The sequence below is a fragment of the Lineus longissimus genome, chromosome 8, assembly GCF_910592395.1.
Source record: "Lineus longissimus chromosome 8, tnLinLong1.2, whole genome shotgun sequence".
Taxonomy (NCBI): domain Eukaryota; kingdom Metazoa; phylum Nemertea; class Pilidiophora; order Heteronemertea; family Lineidae; genus Lineus; species Lineus longissimus.
The window spans coordinates 11,824,190-11,830,560 of NC_088315.1; positions in this window are offsets into that span (position 1 = coordinate 11,824,190).

The following is a 6,371-nucleotide window of genomic DNA, read 5'->3' on the forward strand; positions in this document are numbered from 1 at the left end:
AAAATTTGGACTGCAATACTACAGCACCTTCAGCAGCACTCGGTACCAGACTTTGACAGGCGGCTTTTACAAGATAATTCGGCTTTTATTCAATGCCTATCGCTACTATTGACTGGTTGTTGCTTGATTTCTTTTCACAAAATATATTACATGTATCAAATAGTGTAACTTATTTGAAGGCTGATAAGGAAATTGCATTTTATACGAAGTTCTAAAACTCTTCTAAGACAACGCCATAGCACGGGAAATTGAATAATCCGTTTGGTCTCTTCGGCAAAATGCTCTGTATATCTCCGTTATCTTTCGGATCTCAGAGCTGCATAAGATATCGTTTTGTTCGTCTTGCTGTTATCTTTACTATGAATTGTATCTGAGTCAAGGAAAAGTTAATCCATTTTTTTAAAATTTTTTGATTCTACGCATTTAAATTGAGTGTACATGTGTATTACCAAATAACGCTGGAGTCTTTAAAGAAAAAAAAATCCTTGTACATCATCCTTTCTTCGCAACTTATTGAGCATTACATATTTAGCTATCTCCCGATTCATTGCTGAAATATTTATACCTTCCGCCAATAGGCTAATTTTGAGCTACGTTGTGAGCATTTCTATAGGTTTTTTTCTAAATGACACCATCTGGTATGCTTTCCGGTATAGCATTAAAAACTGACGTCCTCACTTCATATGGGGGTCCACCTATTCCTCTTCCCCGAACCGTCCTGGGCTTTGGGAGGCTGTCAAATTACCAAGGGCATTGTCATGCGATGAAGACGGAGTCGAATGACCAAATCAGATGAATCGTGATCATTCCTCTGATTGTAACTGTGTCCGACCGTTCGACACCCCTATCACATTCAAGCACAGCATCAGGTATGGCTCTTCCCCAAGACATGATTAGCTGATGCTTTCAGTTCAAATTGTACACACTGTGAATATGTTCAAAGAGTCTTATTGGCCAGACTCGGGGAACATCTAATAGATTTCACAGGGCACAGCCAGGGAGTCAACACTTGAGCCAACGAGTCAGGTGATCACCGTGTCAGGGGCGTAGATGTAGCTACCTTTTTGGGCTGGAGAGGTGAGGGGCAAAATGACACTCAGAAAATCACGTTCAGAAACACATTAATTTTTTGGTGACTTCTTTGCTCACCCTCAAGCTACGCCCCTGCATGGGCAAGAAACACGTTGCCAATTTCGAAGGACACAAAATTGACCAAGAAGACAACTACAGATAAAAAGACGCATATTACCCCCCCCCCCCTCCTCCCCCATCACGCATATAGCAGCTTCGCAGACAACGATTTTAACGGGGTTGAAGAAAAAGTAGCAGGAGAGAACTTCCGGTAATGGCGACGGAAATCTGACCAGCTGATGCCTTCAAGAGAAAATGGAAATTACCGAGATAGTAAACCATTGGAATCAAGCTCCAAACACCTTTGTTTACAATCAACATGTTTAAAAGATATCACTAAGTTGTTTAGATGGCCTATTACCTTTTTTTGAAGCATTCGTGATCCCTGACGGTCATCAAGCTCACCCTTTTCCATACATCTCCCCCTCCGCTTACTCAATTGGCAATAATAGTCTCCGTCATGCCAGTAATTAACAGTAAGACATCCTTTTATTATAACACACACGACAACACACCGGATTTGGCTGAAGGTTTGGCCCTTCATTTTTAAATCGACACGTTTGAAAGCCAAGTTTTCGACAGCATGTTCAAAAGCCGCCTGCCTCTGAGTAACACCCATGCTGATCTCTTTATCTCTGATTCATCCCCATTTTAGTGTCCAATGAAAATGTAACATTAGATGAATATCTTGAATGAGTTCTGGTAAATATAAGAACTGATAAACAGTCTTCGTCTCATAGGGTTACTTTGTCATGATGTTTGCTAATCGAGATGACTAAAACGATTCTCAAAATAGCTGTTGCAGATAATTTGATCAACATTCTGCTAGAACGACTCTTAAAGTATTGCCTGAAAGGCAAATGGTATTTTCCAAGGTGATTACAGAATTTGCCTACCAACTATGCCAATGATACAAAAAAGGAGAGTGATGCCTGCTGACTGTATTTATATTCGTTCTTTATTTTAAACCTTTAGTTTCAACCCATCAATGGATGCAGTCACTACGCCATTCGAATGTGATGACCAAGTGACGAAGTGACCGGAGACCATGATAACTCAAATTGTCATTTTGGGACTCGCGTCATACGAGTTTCGCATGAAAATAGCCACAGTGTATAAATTAGATCATGGCTATTTATACGCGAGACCCGTAATGCACTTTCTTTGCCACACTGTTTTCAAGCAAGTTGTGTCCCAAAAGTTGCGAAATCCCAAAGAGGACGCTTTTAGTGGCAACCGAAACGCTGAAGTTGTGTCCCAAAAGTAAAAATCGGACGTCATGTCTCATTTTGGTCATATCTCAGAAACGGGAGATCATACTTTCATTTGTTCAATTGTTTCAATTGTTTCAATTTTTTAATTTCTTTATCATGCTTATGGAAACATATCATATATTTTTTCAGTTGAATTCTGCTAAATCGATACAGACATACTGCGCTTGGTCATATAACTATTGACATTTGAAGATTGTTGCTCATTCTGTATCTCACCACTAATTGTAGTTCCTTTTTCTCTGTACTTCGTGAATTGACAGTCCAAAAATTCGCAAATATGCAGCCAAGCAAAAGGGAAGAAAAAAATACGAATGTATCTTTAAACAAATTTCAAAGTCATAAAAACATTTTGAAAATCAGACAGTGAGGTTTGTGACATTCACAGAAATAGTCCTTTTTTATTTTTTTACAATGTAAGTACGTGTGCTTGATGCCTGGCACGTAATGTAGTACCAGTCCTGCATATCAGCCATTTGTTTTTAATTTCGTGATTCAAAAATAATCTCTTACAAGCAATCTCAGACTCAAACGACAAATTCCATTTGTCGTCGGAACCTCTAGCTCATTTAATGATTTTTTTGTGTTCTGAAGCTTACTTCCAATAATTATATTATTTTTGTATCGGCCGGTTCGAGCGCACTAACTGCTACCTTTCTTTTTAGCTCACCTGTGGGGAGCTTATACGATACCATGGCAATAAAAAGATAATCGTCGAATCCGATTTTTTTGTGTCTTTATACTCACTTTCCTGCCAGGAATTGAAAAGAAATGTATGTATTCAAACCGCACTACTACCGATAGATTCCAGCGATACAGAACAGTCATTTGCCAAAACGACTGGAGTTGCAGTTGGCACATGGTCACAAAAGGCATTTTTGACCACAGGTGCATCTGAACTACACCTTCAGCATTGATGCTGATTATGTGGCCAACAAATGTGACTCGTCTTCGAAACAATTTACATTATTGTGTAGACAATTTGAGTCCATGCTTTTTCAAAGCCAAGAAGATGCTTTCTGAGTGCCTTGCATGTTCTGCATTACTTTCACTAAACACCAAGAAATCATCATGAATGGGAATGATAAATGTGTCCGAATCAGGAATTTCAGCAAGGATGGAATTGCATTTTTCAGCAAAGATACCACTTGAGACAGTGAGACCCATTGGCAACCTACGATACATGTAATTTGGAGATCCTGGATATGGACAAATGCCAGTGTAAGCCTGAGATTTTTCAGAGAGGGGAAGACTGTGAAAAGCACTTTTCGGATCAATCACTGACAAAACCTTACATTTTGAACGACCCAAACGAGCTAGAACACTTTGTAGGCTGACAAAATTTTGATTTACCGTTTTGCAACGACTGTTCAAATACCTGAAATCACTGACTATCCTTTTATCATTTATACCCTTTTTGCCAATCAGCATGACCGGACTGCTATAGGCAGAAAAGCCTGTCATCAAGATGCCAAGATTTACCAGCTTATTGAACTCCTTGTCAATCTGCTGTCAATTTTCCTCTGGGATGGGATACGGGCGGACGAAAAATGGACTGTCATCCTACAATTGGATGTCCACTTCAAATTGGGGCACGTGCCAATTTCGCCGTATAGACTGAAGGCCTCTTTGTTCCGTAGAAGTAGCTCATACAAGTGCTGCTTCTCATCTGCACTAAGAGTGCTACCTTGCAATGAGATTTGCTGTTCAATTATCTCCTGGGGTGATAACGTGGAGATGGGATCAAGGAGGATACCGCGGTGACGTCACATCACGTGATCCCGACCCATATTAGTGATCGCTATGGCCAATCAGATTCAGTCTACTGACAGTACCAGCACTGAACACATCTCCACGTCTCACTGTCTGGTGCGCTCCTGTACACAACAACACCAATAGACATGAAATATTGCAATACCTAGTATGGATTCTTCCTGTGTAAAATAAAATTTACAGAGCAGACTAACTTCCACGAATAAAAAAGACGTTTGGCGTGGCCAAAGAGCGGAAATAATGTCTCCGCTAAAATACACTACGAAATACACTAGGCAATGCACTACGCAATATACAGTAGAGATGCAGTTGAGTTTGTTATTGTTTTGACTTAGAAGCCCGCCCATATCATAATATATTCATGTATTCATGAAGTATGAACTCATTTCTGTCCTATACAACTCTAAGAACAGTCAATTTCTCCTCAAATCATCACCGAAACCGCGATATCCGCAGGAAGATTTCGTTCTAGTGTCCGAAAATGCATGATCTTACAGGGGCGCTAACTCGACAAATAGAGGGGATCTATGGGGATCTATGCGAGTTTTAGGTATTACAGGTCTCGAACTTGTAAAATCTGTAAACATGACTCCAAATCCCATTATGATAATGAAGAGATTGCCCCATATCTGGGAGACTGTTTTGAAACCATCGCTAATTTTGGAAGATCGGTGCCCGGCCATTTGGTTTAAAAAACCCTATTTTTCCCCATCAAAACAGCACTTTTCATTATTCAAATGATATCTTATTGTCTGAAGACTTATTTCATAGCAGAAAAATTCTAATAACTCTGATTTCATGCGAAAAATCTAACTTTTTTGATGACTTGATTTTCCCTTGGCCGTGGATCGAGTTTGTTTACAATATGCAGCGCCATCTTGGAAAAGCCGTGACGTCACCGCGGTATCCTCCTTGAGATGGGATCATCAATATCCAGGTGAGGGTACCTAAGCAAATATTGATAGTGAAGGTCAGATACGCACTGTTCGCGTGTGACCTTATTGTTCATGTAGTCTTGAGGGACTAGGTGGGTGGCATGAATATGATCTGACAAATCAGTAAACGCAACAGGACGATTATCACGGAAAGTGACATTTTTCTTAGAATTGTTCGTAACCCGGACAATGGCTGCACTTTTCCTGAGCTTTACCAACATGTATGATGGACAATATTCTCTGAATTGCTCAGTAGGCTGCAGCAAGACCTCAGTATGCTTGAGCAACTTGGGAACTTTGCCTTTGACTACAATAGTCCTGGTTTGACCTGGTCTCAAAGTCACTGCCGCTGAAAGGGTGGATGTCGTCCTGGGTGCCGACAAATGGTACCCAGGTTCGAGATCGATTGGACAATAAGCACCCTGGGTACCATTACACTAGACAAACAGCACCCAGCTTCTTTTTGCCTGGCTTACGGATCTTAGGGACGAGGACGTTTCTTGCAATCTCGTTTTATCTCGCGCCGTGGTACATATCATATGGGGCTAGGGATCAAGCGTATGTCAACCTCATCCAGGAACCAATGAAAATCCGTTATTGTAATGAGGTAAACAATGACACGTGCTAGTCTGGTAGTTTGCCATCTTCAGGCAGCGATGACTGTGACGTCATATATCAGGTCAACGTAGTCTCCTCCAAACAAACGTGGTATATGTACGATTGACATCTGGCCTTTATATCGTGGGCATTCTACGATTAATGAACAGCCAATCAGGAGTCCGTTATAGTGAAGGAGGTTAGGTTGTTGATCTTTTGTTTTAATATATGGTCACTGTCCGCTCGTCCCCGCTCCCCGGGCGCCCGCCCGCCCGCCCCCCCCTCCGATTCCACCCTACCATAGACCCCGCATTTAGGCCCTACCCTTTTTAGTGCAGGCAATGCTTTGAATTACCGAACATCTGGTTATGCGCTCCGACCGTGCGACCCAAGGCCATGACTAACAATGCAATAGCTCAGAGATTGAAGTGCATAATAGAATCCTTTGATTCCCGGACATTCTATCCTAGGACATTTTAAACTTCTACACCGGTCCAGTGTAATCGTTATTGTAGTCCTCTGAAGATATCAGCCCGAGTCAGCTTGCAAGCACAAGGAAAATAGTGGAAGAGTACCCTCCCCTGATCCCCACCCATAAACGTGCCCGCCCACGGACCCCAACCACCACCACGCCTTTGGCTGCACATTGATTTTTTTACTCTCT